The 15,429-nt window shown below is 42.0% G+C and overlaps 1 long non-coding RNA gene across 1 annotated transcript; it reads right to left on the bottom strand.

Moving 5' to 3' along the window:
- Positions 1 to 12,182: 12,182 nt before the first annotated feature.
- On the bottom strand, positions 12,183 to 13,204 carry LOC118155985. Its single transcript, XR_004746096.1, has 2 exons — positions 12,997 to 13,204; positions 12,183 to 12,346 (listed from the first exon to the last, which is right to left on the bottom strand). It is a non-coding gene; the product is annotated as an uncharacterized LOC118155985 (long non-coding RNA).
- Between the last annotated feature and the right edge of the window lie 2,225 nt (positions 13,205 to 15,429).

A 15,429-nucleotide genomic window follows, 5' to 3' on the forward strand; every position in this document is an offset into this window, starting at 1 on the left:
TATAATTTCAGCAGAAGACTGCACAAATACTCTAAAAAGTCATCCATGGCATGAAGAAAAACAGAAGTGGTATCCTAACCAACAATGCAAGAGTAGTATAAATACATGTATGTCAAGATTCTCAACTGTGTAAATAAATCCTCATGACTCCACTCATTTCAACTGAAATGTGCCAATTTACAATACAGGAGGATTTCTAACTCTTAAAAAAAAAAAAGGAGGTATAGTATCCTACCTCTTTCTGTATTTCTATTTGTAGCATAGGCAGTTTCGTAGTGTTTCTTCAAAGACACTCCAGTTCATCTCTGGGGGAAAAAAAAAAAAAAAAAAAAAAAAGGCGTTTCAGAAATCCTAGCTCAAGTATTGAAATTTAGACTTGGAAAAATACCAGTTACCATCAGACCTTTAACACATTATGGTCTACACTTAGCTGTAACACTTAAAGATATTCTGATGTTGTTTGTAAAATCATATATAGGACTTGAATTTAAAATTCCTTCTGTTGTTATATTTCCCACCCCCTTTTTCATGTCTTCTTTTTTAGAGTCAAAAAATCTTAAAGCCTCTGCTTTAAATGAAGAAAATCTGGTCCCAGATGTCACTAATTGGTAACAGGTTAGCAGAGAGATTTAAACAGAGACGCCTGAAGTTACAATTCATCACGTGGGATCTGACAACAGCCTGTTTCACTAGGCTCTTTCATTTAGTTTGCATGACAATAAGCTTTAACTAGTCCATGCAAAGTATACATTTAAGTAGGAAAATTACATTAATACAGATCTTTCTAAATGTTATCATTATTTGCAATATACTATATACCACATTAACATCTCTCTTCTATTCATAGGTTTTGTACATGCACAGACTGAGAAAGGAAGCCATTAATCAAAGTATTTTGTTTCTCATATCAAGCAACCTGGTTCTTAGCTTTTGATATTTAAAAAATAAATTTACATTGAAAGAGTTAAATGTCTTTCTGTAGATCATTAGATAAATAACATTTAAAAATATATTTTATTTAATAAACAAGATATTTGGAGAGGTACAGAAGAGTAGGAGTCATGGTTAGTTATGATGTAGACCTGATTTTGCTGTTGAAATCAGCAGGAAATTTACTGTTAATTTCAGTGACTGAAGGACCAAGGTAACTACGTTACTGATCCACTAACTGAATCAACACAAATACTTACTGCCCACAGAGTTAGAATAGACCATACTCAATTTGAAATCTAGTCTCTAAAAAAAAATTAAAGCATCTAATTGCAAATAATCAAGAGAGTTTTGTACATTTACATGCAAGTTTGGTCCAAAGTCCACTGAAATCAACCAACTCTTTCAACAAAGTTTTAATCAGGCTTACTGTCTGATAATTAGCTAATTACTTAAGGTACTTGTGCACAATTTAAAACATTGATTTAATATTTATAGTTTGTTTTGTTTTGTTTTTTCTACAGTACAATATAACAATATAATTGAACAGAAAAAGTCTGGCATACTCCAAATGGCAGTGTTTTGTGAGCCTTATTATCCACCATTCCCACGTCTCATGTTATTAGCACCAGTGAAAATTGCAAGACAGAATAACAGTGGGTTTTTTCTTTCATATTTTTTGCTTTGTCTCAAATGATTACGTAAGCATTCAGGCAAGAGTTAGGCCCACTGAAGGCCACTGACTTCATGGGAAACAGGAACCAATCCAACTTAGATGAAACATTTGATGTTGTGATTACTTTGGCCATACTCTGTCAATCAAAGAAAATGAAAACTAGCAGGCAATTGGCCTCTACTCATACAATAATCAACCATGTATTTGTTATTCTTGGATGTCATTTATTAATGTGTAAAATGTACTTTTAATTCCATGTTCTTATGAATATTAAGATCTGTATTTGCATACTGCAATTGAGATGCATTTGTTCTGTAAATAAAGGTTTCTAATAGTGAGATGCTGTATTATTCTTCATGATCATTTTTATTGCTGTATCCTTATATCATTATAATTATTCTGATATGCAGTGATAGACAGTCTGACTCCCTTTCCCATTAAACTGTCTTTGCTCTTGTGGACATACTGTCATGTATTGTAGGAACCAGATGGACACTGGGCATTGAGGAAGTTGTAATTCCTTGGGAAGACTAAGCCTCAGGAGAAGTGGAGATGGAACTTAGAAGTGAATTTCAACAAAAACTGAGTTTTTCACCTAAAATTTTCAGTTAATTAGCAACTGGCACCTACAGCTGAATTCTAGCATGGGGTCACTTCCTGTTCTTTTAAAAAGATTCTTTAGATTTTCAGTTCATTTAAACCCTGGTTTGCTTAAAGGATTTGTATAATGTCTCTGAATGTAAGAGTTCAGAAGGCTTAATAATGCAGATGAAAAGGAGAGAAGCAAACTGCCTTCTTGTAACAATTGTATGAAGCAGAAAATAAAGGCTGCAAGTAAGTTTTCAACCAGTTTGTCTTAGAGGATATTTCATAACCTCAAAGGAAGTGTTCAGAGCACCTTTTCAAGCTCAGAATGTCTTATCTTCAACATTTAGTGAGGAAAGCGAACAGCATCCACCCTAGACAATGGCAGGAATGGCAACTTTGACTGGTAGAGGGAGTCACAGAATCACAGAATCATAGAGGGAAGAGAAGGAAGATGGCAGGTAAACGCCGTACCTACCTTATATTACCTTATGTAACATACGCACCAGACTGGGACAGAAGCAGGCACAGCCTTAGATGTTTTCAATGCATGCAACAATCTTTCATGACTTAAAGCAGATTCTCATGACACAAAGTGCTGAGGTGACAACACTGCAAACAGAGTGCAGTATATTTTATCCCTCACAAACTGCAGCAGGCAAAGACCCACACATGCTACTCCAGTTCCCTCAGATTGTAAATATCTCCAAGCAACATTATCAAACATTGGAAATATATGAAGTATAGCTGCTTGAAGGAATACCTCACCATATCTAGCACAACCAGAGGCTTATGCTTTATAATTAGTAATTCAGGTATACAAAGGGATAGAACCAACTTCTTCGGCTGCACCACAATTCATGACCTTCCCTTCCAGCTCAGTGACTGTCTCAAGTCTATAAGGTTCCAGCAGGTCCCTACCTGAGGACCTATCAGAAGCAGAACATGATTTTATCATGGGGTGCATAGGGGGCAGAATGAAAAATGTTGGAAGCAAATGTATGAATGCTATTTCTGTTTTTATGATGTGTATTGTGTGCTCAAAGCATTATTGCTAGTTATGATTTGTAAATTAAATTCATTATGGAAATTAAATATAAACAGTGAGGTCCTTATGAGAATGAAAATCCACCTTGTAGCATTTTTGCAATGCTTCACTCTTAGGAGCACTAAGGGAAGAAAAAAAAGACTGTAACATCCTGAAGGAATTTAAAAGCAACTCTTTTTGTACATGCTGTGTCTCCTTTCAAACAGCCAGTTTGTCTTCCCAGTGGAAAGGAAAAATAAATCTATTAAGTTTTGCCTATATTACTACAGATTTAATGTAATCATAGAATGATTTGGTTTGGAAGGAACCTTAAAGACCGCCTAGTTCCAAACCCCCCTGCCCTGAGCAGGGACACCTCCCACTAGACCAGGTTGCCCAAAGCCCCAACCAATCTGGCCTTAAATATTTCTGGGGATGGGCCATCCACAGCTTCTCTGGGCAACCTGTTCTAGAACCTCACAGTAAAAACATTATTTCTAATATCTAACCTAAATTTTCCCTTTTTTAGTTTAAAACCATTACTCCTTGTCCTATCACTACAATTTCCAACAAAACACCCCTCCCCAGCTTTCCTGTAGGCTCCCCTTTAAGTATTGTAAGGCCTCGATAAGAAGTATCTGCTCTCCCTGGAGCCTTATCTTCTCCAGGCTGAATGACCCCAACTCTCTCAGCCTGTCTACATAGGAGAGGTGCTCCAGCTCTCTGATCAACCTCATGGCCCTCCTCTGGATTCATTCTAATAGGTCCATGTCCTTCCTGTGCCTGGGCTCCAGAGCTGAATGCAGGGCTCCACAAGAGCAGAGCAGAGGGGGAGAATCACATTCCTTGCCTTGCTGACCACACTTCTTTTGATGTAGCCCAGGATATGGTTGGCTATCTGGGCTGCAAGTGCACATTGCCAGCTCATGTTGAACTTCTCATCCACCAACACCCCCTGGTCCTTCTCCTTGGAGCTGTTCTCAATTAATTTTCTGCCCAGACGGTATTTATGCTTGGGATTGTCCTGGACAAAATGCCAGACCTTGCACATATTACTGTTGAACTTCATGAGGTTTGAATGGACCCACTTCTCAAGCCTGTGAAGGTCCCCCTGTATGGGAACCCCTCCCTACAGCATGTTGACCACACCATGCAGCTTGGTGTCATTGGCAAACTTGCTGAGGGTACTCAGCTTTCACTGTCCATGTCACCAACAAAGATGCTAAATAGCACCAGTCCCAATACTGACCCCTGCGTAACACCACTCATCCCCACTTGGATATTAAACTGTTGACCACAACTCTTTGAGTTCGACCATCCAGTCAATTCCTTACCCACCAAGTGGTCCATCAATCAAATAAATGTCTTTCCAAATTAGAGACAAGGATATCATAGGGGCCAGTGCCACATGTTTTGCACAAGTCCAGGTAGATGATGTCAGTTGTTCTTCTCCTATCCACCAATGCTATAACCCCACCATAGAAAGCCACCAGATTTGTCAGGCATGATCTACCCTTGGTGGAGCCATGTTGGCTGTCACCAATCATCTCCTTATATTCTATGTGCCTTAGCACAGCTTCCAGGAGGCTCTACTCCATGATCTTGCCAGGCACAGAGGTAACACTGATTGGCCTGTAGTTCCCTGGGTCTTTTTTTTTTTTTTTTTTTTTTTTTCCTTTTTAAAAATAGGTATTATTTTTCCCTTCCAGTCAGTAAAAACTTCACCAGACTGCCACAACTTCTCAAATATGATGGATAATGGCTTAGCAACTACATCTGCCAGTTCCCTCAGGACCTGTGGATATATCTCATCAGGTCCCATGGACTTGTGCACCTTTAGGTTCCTTAGATGGTCTCAAACCTGAACTTCTCCTACCCTGGCTGGTTCATCATTCTCCCAGTCCCTGACTTTGCCTTCTGGGGCCCAGGCTATATGGCTGGAGCTCTTGTTGGTGAAGACTGAGGCAAAAAACGTCATTGAGTACCTTGGCCTTCTCTGTATCACAGGTTTCCCATTTCCTTCTGGAGAGGGCCCAATTTCCCTAGTTTGCTTTTTATCACCAATGTACCTATAGAGTCCTTTCTTGTTGCCCTTGATGTTCCTAGTCAATTTTAATTCTAATAGGGCTTTGGCTTTCATAACCTGATCTCTGCTGCTTATATTTGCCTATATGAAACTCTCTGAAGTACTAAGAGCAATTTTTTAATGTGAGAAAGACAATATAGCAGATGCTTTTTGGCAATTTGCCTGGATCCAGACACATATTATCTGCTGGCAAAACAGAAACTGTTTGGTTATATGGAAAGTTATATTTACTTTAAGAAATAAATCTCAAATGCAGCAAGGAATTTAAACATAAGCATAACTTTTTAAGCACTTGAATAATGCTCTTAATTGATCACAACAACTCTTGTTTATTGTGACAAACTGCATTAAGCATCTTCCTGAATGAATGCCCAATATACAGGAACTGATGCACTCTGTCTTATGATTCGAGTAATATACTAAAGTATTAAAAATGCTAGATGCCATCAAGTAAACTGGCTAATGAAATTATTTGTTAGAGCCAGAGAAAGAAATAAAAAAATCAAAAGCACAACATGATGATCTACATTTTTTGTATTTTAGGCTTGACTCTTGGACACACAGAAAATAGTAGCAAAATTCTTAGTGAGTTTTCCCTCCTTCATTCAAAATGTGAGAAATACTATTTCTTATTCCAACTCAAGAATTTTTTGAAGTTTTGCACTTTATTATTTCCTAGATGTGTAGACCAAAAAAAAGGCTGTTGTCTACTACCTCATATTGTTATGCTGCACATGAATCTGACATTAAGAATTAATGTGCTGCCCTTACAGAAAGTTATGATTATTGTGAATCAATATACACTGCAAGCAACAAATAATATAAGCAAATGCATTATTGTAGTGAACAAATTTCTAACTTTATCAGAAATCTGATTGCTAGGTATACTAGATATGTAAATATGTATTCATTTTCTAATCAGTCAGAAACAGTCTTAGGTAGAATGCAGAGTGCTGGTCTGATAACTAAAAGACTTATTTAAGTATGAACTGAGGCATGCTAATGATGGGCAGTGTGGTAGCATCTGGATAGACAGTGAATTATGAGATTTTTCTTCACTCACTATTTAGCCCTTCGTTAGTAGATTTATGTTTTTCAATGATCTTGGGAATCTGGAGAGGTCCCAGTAGACTGGAAGCTGGCAAATGTTGTGCCAGTTTTCAAGAAGGATAAGAAAGAAGACCCTGGCAACTACAGGCCTGTCAGTCTCATGTCAGTGCCTGGTAAAATTATGGAGAAGATTATTCTTGAGGCTATATTGGGGGACAAGGCAACCATTGGTCCCAGCCAACATGGGTTTGTGAGGGGTAGGTCCTGACTAATCAATTTGATTTCCTTTAACAGTAAGATCACCCGTCTAGTCGACCAAGGGAAACCAGCTGATGTGATCTTTTTGGACTTCAGCAAGGCTTTCGACATGGTTTCCCATAGGATTCTACTGGACAAAATGTCCAGCATACAGCTTAACAAAAACATCATACAATGGGTGAGCAATTGGCTGATGGGCAGGACTCAAAGGATTGTGGTAAATGGGGCCACATCAGGCTGGCGGAAGGTCTCTAGTGGGGTCCCTTAAGGCTCTATCTTAGGGCCAGTCCTCTTCAATGTCTTTATAAACTATTTAGATGTAGGACTAGAAAGTGTTATGAGCAAATTTGCCAATGGCACCAAACTTGGAGGAGTTGTAGACTCAGATGAGGGTGGAAAGGCCTTGCAGAGAGATCTGGTCAGGTTGGAGAACTGAGCGATCACCATCCACATGAAGTTTAACAAAAGCAAGCGCTGGGTCCTGCACCTGGGACGAGGCAACCCTGGCCGTACATACAGACTGGGCGATGATACGCTGGAGTGCAGCTCCGCAGAGAGGGATCTGGGCGTCGTGGTTGACAGCAAGTTGAATATGAGCCAGCAGTGTGCCCTGGCAGCCAGGAAGGCCAACCGTATCCTGGGGTGCGTCAAGCATGGCATTGCTAGTATGGCAAGTGAAGTGATCGTCCCGCTCTACTCTGCGCTGGTGCAGCCTCACCTTGAGTACTGTGTGCAGTTCTGGGCACCACAGTACAAAAAGGACATTCAACTGTTGGAGAGTGTCCAGAGGAGGGCGACGAAGATGGTGAAGGGCCTGGAGGGGATGACGTATGAAGAGTGGCTGAGGTCACTAGGCCTGTTCAGCCTGGAGAAGAGGAGGCTGAGGGGGGACCTCATCGCGGTCTACAACTTCCTTGCGAGGGGGAGTGGAGAGGCGGGTGACCTATCTCCATAAATATCAATGATAGGACCTGCGGGAACGGGGTGAAGCTGAGGCAGGGGAAGTTCAGATTAGATATCCGGAGGAGATTTTTCACTGAGAGGGTGGTTGCGCACTGGAACAGGCTCCCCAGTGAAGTAGTCGCTGCACCAAGCCTGTCTGAATTTAAGAAACGTTTGGACTGTGCACTTAGTCACATGGTCTAAACTTTTGGGTAGACCTGTGCGGTGCAAGGAATTGGACTTGATGATCTTTATGGGTCCCTTCCAACTCGGAATATTCTATGATTCTATGATTCTATGATTCTATGTTAATATAACAATATTATTTTCAAAGTCCTAAACCTGTATAAATCTCATGAGGTTGAATAATAATAATAAAAAAAGGGATTAACTGCTATAAGAGCATTAAGCTGAAGTTAATAATGTAAAATATACTCTTTTGAAATCCCTGGAATTCATTAAAAATGTTATGCACTGTAGCTGTGGTGGACTGAATGTTAATCTAATGCATATGCTTTGGGAATGTCCATTCATACATAAAATCTCAGATGAAATAGTTGAAAACATTAATATAATACTGGACAGCAATATTCTTCTAGACCTTAAATTGATTAGTTTGAGGTTTTAAGAAATATATGCATTAAGGAAGCACATAAATTTTTGTTGAGTCTTAGCTGAACAAAGAACAACAGTTGACTCTTCAAAAAAAAGACATTATAAAGAGTTACACATTCTGAAGTGTCATAAAAGCCTTAGTGAATCAGCAAATGCAGAGAGTACTATTCTGCTTGAATGAACAACAGAGCACATTTATGGAACAGCCATGTTTCCTGGAAAATCATTATTAAGATTAGATTGGTTTTGAACTCTTTTTTTGTTTGTTTTGTTTTGTTTTTTTCTCTTTCTAGGCTTTGGGGATGAAAACTTAAAACAGAAACATGAGTTTTTACTGATCCTGTATTGAATGTACAACAGCTTAATAGTCTTAGACAGTAAGAAAAGAGATGAACACCTAATTAAAGTACAGAAGTCAATATAATTTAACTGGAATAATAATTTTCTAATATTCCTTGCTATTTTATGCACCAGTTTTCAAGGACATCAGATACAATGAAGTATCTAAATGTTCTGCAATTTAGTCAGATTTGGAATCCAGGCTCCCTGGCTTTTCTAAAAATATCAACTCTAAGTTCATTCTTTGATATCTATACAGCCTAGTAACACAGAATACCTCATGCCTACTGATCTCTCATTAGGTAACCTTTGTCTTTATTGTTTTTTAAAAAGAAACATGTTATTTGCACTTCAAATATTCTGAGCATGAGTGCTCAGCATCTGGAGCTGAGAAGAAATTCATCTACAGATTCAAAACAAGGGTCCACTTATCCTAGCATCTTTTTTTCTAACAGTAGCCATAAGTGGATACTCAGAGAAGAGCAAGAGAAGCAGCAGAGCAGACTTGCCTTTCCCTTTAATAGTGCCTCAGCCTCCAATTATATTCTGGCCACAACATTTCCTGAGCTCAATTGACTTTTTCTATTTAATAATCTTCAGTGGGTTTCTCTTCTGTTTGTCCACTCTCCACCAAGTTACGCATAACTTTACAGCATAGATAATGTTTAGGTGGCTGATTCATTTGTTGGACCTTAGTTCTTGTATGACAAGAGATAGTGAACAGCTGACCCCCATAGACTATATCCATGAAACTTAGGATTCTGTAGATCTCTGCCATCAGCCCTCTAAGTCGCCTTTTTCCAAATTAAAAATGCCTCGCCTCCTAATCCATCCGTTCAGTAGAAACTGATCCATACCTACAAAACCTTTTTTTTTGCCTTCTCTGAACCTTTTCCCAGTTTTAATGTACTCCTTCCTAAGATCAAGGGATCAGAACTTGCACAGTATTCAAAACATGGTTGAACTACAGATGCACAGGGTGGCATAATGGTGTTCTGTTTTGTTTTGAGTCCTGGAAATGCCTAACAGTTGATTTATTCTTTGAATGTCATTGAGCAATGAATCAATGTTTTCATGAAGCTAAAGACTGTAACCTCAGAATCTTGCTCTTGAGTGGTTACAGCTGGTTCAGTTTTACATACAACTCTGGAGTTGTTTTCACCATGTGTATTACTTCACATCTATCTACACTGAATTTCAACTCCCATTTTATTACCCTGTTTATAAGTCCTTGACAGTTTTCTCTTCTCCTTTATACTTTGAATAACTACTTACCTTGAATAATGAGCATCTTTCACAAACTTTTCCCCCTCACTCTTCACCTCCACTTCCAGGTTATTTGTATGTATGTTGAATACAGTAGATCTTAGCACAGACTACCGTTGAACTTTACCAGCGACCAATGTCTACTGTAAAATTGACTTTGTACTATTATCCTCCTTATTTGATATTTAGTTAACTATTTAGCTATTCAAGGACCATCTTTTTTTGGTTCTGTGGCTGATTTCCTTAAAAGCTTTCAGTGACGATTTCATTAAATGCCATTGTCCACAAATATATTGATCCTCTGAAAGATCACTCTGAGGTCTGCTAAAGCAGGGCTTAGAAGCCATACTGAGTCTCTTAGGTAGATAACATTTAGTCAGGTTTCCATTAATTTTCCACATAGAACTTGAAGCAATTTACAAATGCTAATAAATTATTTAATTCCCAAATGCAACAGGTAATGTTTTTACAACTTTCCGAGGCGATCGGCTCCAGGGCAGACGCGTTCTGCAGCGGAGCGGGGGATCGGGACAGGCAGGGCTATTTCCCCGGCATCGAGGCCACTCGAAGCAGGCGAGGGAGCAGCCACAGCCCGGCAGCCCTCGTGAGGGACGCTGACGAGGCGTAGGCGGAGCCACCAGAGCCCCCTCCCCGGCCGTTCAAAAGCAGCCCCTGGGGAGCACGGGCGACCAGGAGCGCGGGCGACCAGGACGGGCAAACAGGGCGGGGCGCGTCAGTTTGCGCGGCAGTTTGCGCAGGCAGGGAGGGCAGAGCGATCCCCCCGCCCCTAAGAACACCTCAACTGATGCCTTTCGACCACGAGCTAGGCCGCTATGGTCCTCGCTAGGCAGAGAGCTCACGCTAGAAAGTCTGTAGGCACCCAGACAGAGTGTCCGCTCAGAAATGCGGCAGTGCAGGGCTCTGGGTGCAGGGAGTGCCAGAGCCTGCTGCTGCCATCCTAGGGAGGCGGAGATACTGTGTGCGTGAGGTGCGAGCAGGTGGATGACCTGGTCCGCCTGGTGGCAGAGCTCAAGGAGGTGGTGGAGAGGTTGAGGGCCATTAGGGAGTGCGAGCGGGAGATAGACTGGTGGAGCAACTCCCTGCAAGGCCTGAAGGAGAGGCACCAGGCTGAGACTCCCCTAATGGGGGTGGACCCCCTGCCCGGTCACTGTCGGGCAGAGAGAGGGGACCTAGGAGTTGAGGAGGAGTGGAGACAGGTCCCTGCTCGGCGTTACAGGAAAGAAAGAAAGAACAAAAAAGAGTAAATAAAACTACTGGCAAGAGCTGAGATCAAAAGCTATCTGTGGGCACCTTCAACCACTGATTATTTTGGGCATCAGGATACAAAGAATGGTGTTGGTTTGTCCTCACACTCCCAAAACGTGGCTACTCCTCTCTATTCTTAGAGCGTTAGCCGTTTTGACTAACAGGACTGTTAGCTATTTTGACTACCAGGACTAACAACTGCTGATTCACTGTACTTAAGAACCGAAGGAAGTTGTGCCAAGTGCAAGCAAAGGACCAACAACCACCTGACTGGGTCTAGTAGCAGATGATTATAACTGTAGTGACTTACTGAATGCAGCAAACTTTCAGAAATGTTTATCTTGCTCTGGATCCCACCCACATATGGCTTAACGACTCCCCTGGCCACAGGCTGCAACTTTCTACTTTCTAGCTACTGATAGACTCATAGACTCATAGTTTGTGAATTTTTCATCTTTGTCTTGAATCCATAAGAGTATTTGGCATCCACACATGTCAAATGTAAGTTTTTTCATTTTGTATTTCACACTAGGCTAGTGTTAATCTGACCAATCATCAGTATCTGCTTTATATTCTGAAGTTTGTATTACAGCTACTTACCTAGACCCCCTTTTCAGTCGATGAGAGAAAAAGGCACTTATGAGTAACATTTCATCCTAGAATAGCTACACAAAATATATGAGGTGAACTGTGCCCTGGAAGTGCTTATTTCTCTTAACCAGAGGAAAAAAAAGGTGCCTTGGCTGACTAACTCAGAAGCAGATGTCCACATTATATACATCTAAAGTCAAGTGTGATGAGCTCTATCCCAGCCCATTTCATCTGATGCCCATTTAGTTTTTGTTCTGGGAGAAAATGAACAATTCTTCCTTCTTGACTATTCCCAGGCCACTAATGATACACACAACTTTCAACCTTTCTGTCAGTTGTGTCCTCAACAAGCTGAAGAATCTTACTCTATTTCATCTGTCTTATCAATTATTATCTGCTACTCAATTATTATCTACTAGTAAAATAGAACACAGGTATTTGATTTTGGCTTTGCTCACAAGGAAAAGCTTAAGATCTACTGTGTCTTCTTTTTAAGATTTCAACTCCTTTCATTGCTGATATAAACATATTCTGATCTCTTCTGACTGGATCTATTCTTGTTCTTTTGAAATAAGGATGTTGATCATCGAGGTAATGGTTTTAGTTCTTTTACCTTCACAGTTGACACCATCTGGTTGAAGCTGATACCCAACAAAGCAGGAGCAGACATAACTGGATCCTGTGTCTCTGCACTGCTGAGAGCAGGGACCACCACCTAATTGGACATTTTAAGAAGTCTTATAAAATTAGGAGGCTCTTCACAGGGACTGAAACAAATCAAAAATCTACAGGATGCTTGCTGATTTATTTAGAAAACCAAATAACTAAATACAAACATATTAGAAGAAGGAAAGGGCTAATCACTAGAAGCATTTGCAATTACTATTTTCATTTTTTCAGCACTAAAAATGAATACAAGGAGGAAGTAAATTAAACAGTTGCTCATAAATCCATCATTGTTAGAATGTGAAGGAAAAATGCTAGGAGCTCAGAAACCTCCTCAGATTTTGCCTGATAAGTTATAACTTTGTATGACTACTACTATAAAATAGGGAATAGAAGAGGAATTACCACAAGTTAATGAAACATTTTCACTATTAGCTGCATTTGGCTTTATTTTCAGCCTATAAATATTAGAACCATACTCCTGAATTAGCTATGGCACATCCTCTTTCCTATTCAGCAGGCAGGAAACATGAAAGGGAAAAGAGAGTATTGTAGGTGACAACAGATTTAGAGAACATAAAAGACTTAAAACATACTACGGTGATACTAAAGATCTAGTGAAGTGTGTACAGGAATCACAAAGGACGTGGAAGAGAGCTGGGGTTGTTCTGGCGACAGAGAGGACACTAAGAAATTTACACAGAATTTGGTTCATCATGAAGAAAACATTTTTTCTGGTCTCATTCAGAAATAAATCAATATTAGAAGCTTTTAATATTCTTACAATAGAGAAAGGGTTAGATACTTACAACTATTTGTTTTAAGAATATTGATAATCTTAGTACAAACAGATTCTATCTTTTCCTGTTTTTCAGGAGAATGTCTGGATAGGCATTAAACAAAAGGCTTGAGACTGGTGGAGCAACTTAGACTGGTGGATCAAGAGCAAATTAGACTGGTGGAACAACTCCCTGCAAGGCCTGAAGGAGAGGCACCAGGCTGAGACTCCCCTAATGGGGGTGGACCCCCTGCCCGGTCACTGTCGGGCAGAGAGAGGGGACCTAGGAGTTGAGGAGGAGTGGAGACAGGTCCCTGCTCGGCGTTACAGGAAACTCCCCCCACTGCCTGCCCCACCTTCCCAGGTGCCCTTATGCAACAGGTTTGAGGCCCTGGAGCTTGAGACAGCAGTGGATGAGGGTGTGACAGAAAAGTTAACCAAGAAGCCTAGGGCGAGGAAGTCTGCTCCATGCCTCAAGACTGCTCCCACCAAGAAGGAGAGAAGGGTGATCGTGGTGGGCGACTCCCTTCTCAGAGGAACGGAGGGTCCTATCTGTCAGCCTGACCCTACCTGTAGGGAAGTCTGCTGCCTCCCTGGGGCTGGGGTCAGGGATGTTGCCAGAAGTCTTCCCAACCTGGTTCACCCCTCTGATTACTACCCGCTACTGATAATCCAGGCTGGCAGTGATACCACTGATGAGAGAAGCCTGAAGGCTATCAAACAGGACTTTAGGGGGCTGGGACGGTTAGTGGATGGAGTGAGAGTACAGGTGGTGTTTTCGTCCATTCCTACAGTGGCAGGGAATGGTTCAGAGAGGACACAAAAAGCCCACCTGATAAACACGTGGCTCAGAGGCTGGTGCCAACACAGAAGTTTTGGGTTCTTTGACCACGGGGCGCTCTACTCGGCACCTGGCATGATGGCTGCAGATGGGTCCCAACTGTCCGCAAGGGGAAAACGGATCCTGGCCCAGGAGCTGGCAGGGCTCATTGAGAGGGCTTTAAACTAGGTGAGAAGAGGGGTGGGAATGAAACAAAGCCAGTTGGAGGTGTGCCAGGGGGAACAGTGGCAAGGCTGGGGGAGAAGGCTAAGGCTCAGCTGAAGTGCATCTACACTAATGCACGCAGCATGGGCAACAAGCAGGAGAAGCTGGAAGCCATTGTGCAGCACGCAGGCTATGACTTGGTTGCCATCATGGAAACGTGGTGGGACCACTCTCATGACTGGAGTGCTGCAATGTCTGGCTATAGGCTCTTCAGAAGGGACAGGCAGCACGGAAGGGGTGGTGGAGTGGCTCTCTATATTAGAGAGTGTTTTGATGTCGTCAAACTCGAGGCTGGGAATGACAAGGTGGAGTCGCTATGGGTTAGGATCAGCGGAAAGGCCAACAGGGGAAGCATCCTGGTGGGGGTCTGTTATAGACCACCAAACCAGGATGAGGGGACAGATGAGGAGTTCTACAGGCAGCTGGCAGAAGTTGCAAAATCATCAGCGCTTGTTCTTGTGGGGGACTTTAACTTCCCAGACATATCCTGGAAGCACAACACAGCCCAGAGAAAGCAGTCCAGGAGGTTTCTGGAGAGCGTGGAAGATAACTTCCTGACGCAGCTGGTTGGCGAGCCTACCAGGGGAGGTGCCCCGCTAGACCTTCTGTTCACTAACAGAGAAGGACTGGTGGGAGACGTGCTGGTTGGGGGCTGTCTTCGGCAGAGTGACCACAAAATGGTAGAGTTCTCGATACTCGGCGAAGTCAGGAAGGGGATCAGTAAAACCGCTGTCTTGGAATTCCGGAGGGCTGACTTTGAGCTGTTCAAGACACTGGTTGGCAGAGTCCCTTGGGAGGCGGTTCTGAAAGACAGAGGAGCCCAGGAGGGCTGGGCGCTCTTCAAGAAAGAATTCTTAGTGGCTCAGGAGTGGTCTGTCCCCACGTGCCCAAAGACGAGCCGGTGTGGAAGAAGACCGGCCTGGCTGAGCAGAGAGCTGTGGCTCGAGCTTAGGAGAAAAAAGAGGGTTTATAATCTTTGGAAAAGAGGGGAGGCCACTCAGGGGGACTACAAGGATGCTGCGAGGCGGTGCAGGGACAAAATCAGAAAGGCCAAAGCTCATCTGGAGCTCAATCTGGCCACTGCTGTTAAGGACAACAACAAATGTTTTTATAAATACATCAACACAAAAAGGAGGACTAAGGAGAATCTCCACCCTTTACTGGATGCAGGGGGAAACTTAGTAACCAGAGATGAGGAAAAAGCTGAGGTGCTTAACGGCTTCTTCGCCTCAGTCTTTAACAGCAAAACCAGTTGTTCTCTGGACGCCCAGTACCCTGAGCTGGTGGAAGGGGATGGGGAGCAGAATGT

This window comes from Oxyura jamaicensis, chromosome 1 (genome assembly GCF_011077185.1).
Source record: "Oxyura jamaicensis isolate SHBP4307 breed ruddy duck chromosome 1, BPBGC_Ojam_1.0, whole genome shotgun sequence".
Classification (NCBI taxonomy): Eukaryota; Metazoa; Chordata; class Aves; order Anseriformes; family Anatidae; genus Oxyura; species Oxyura jamaicensis.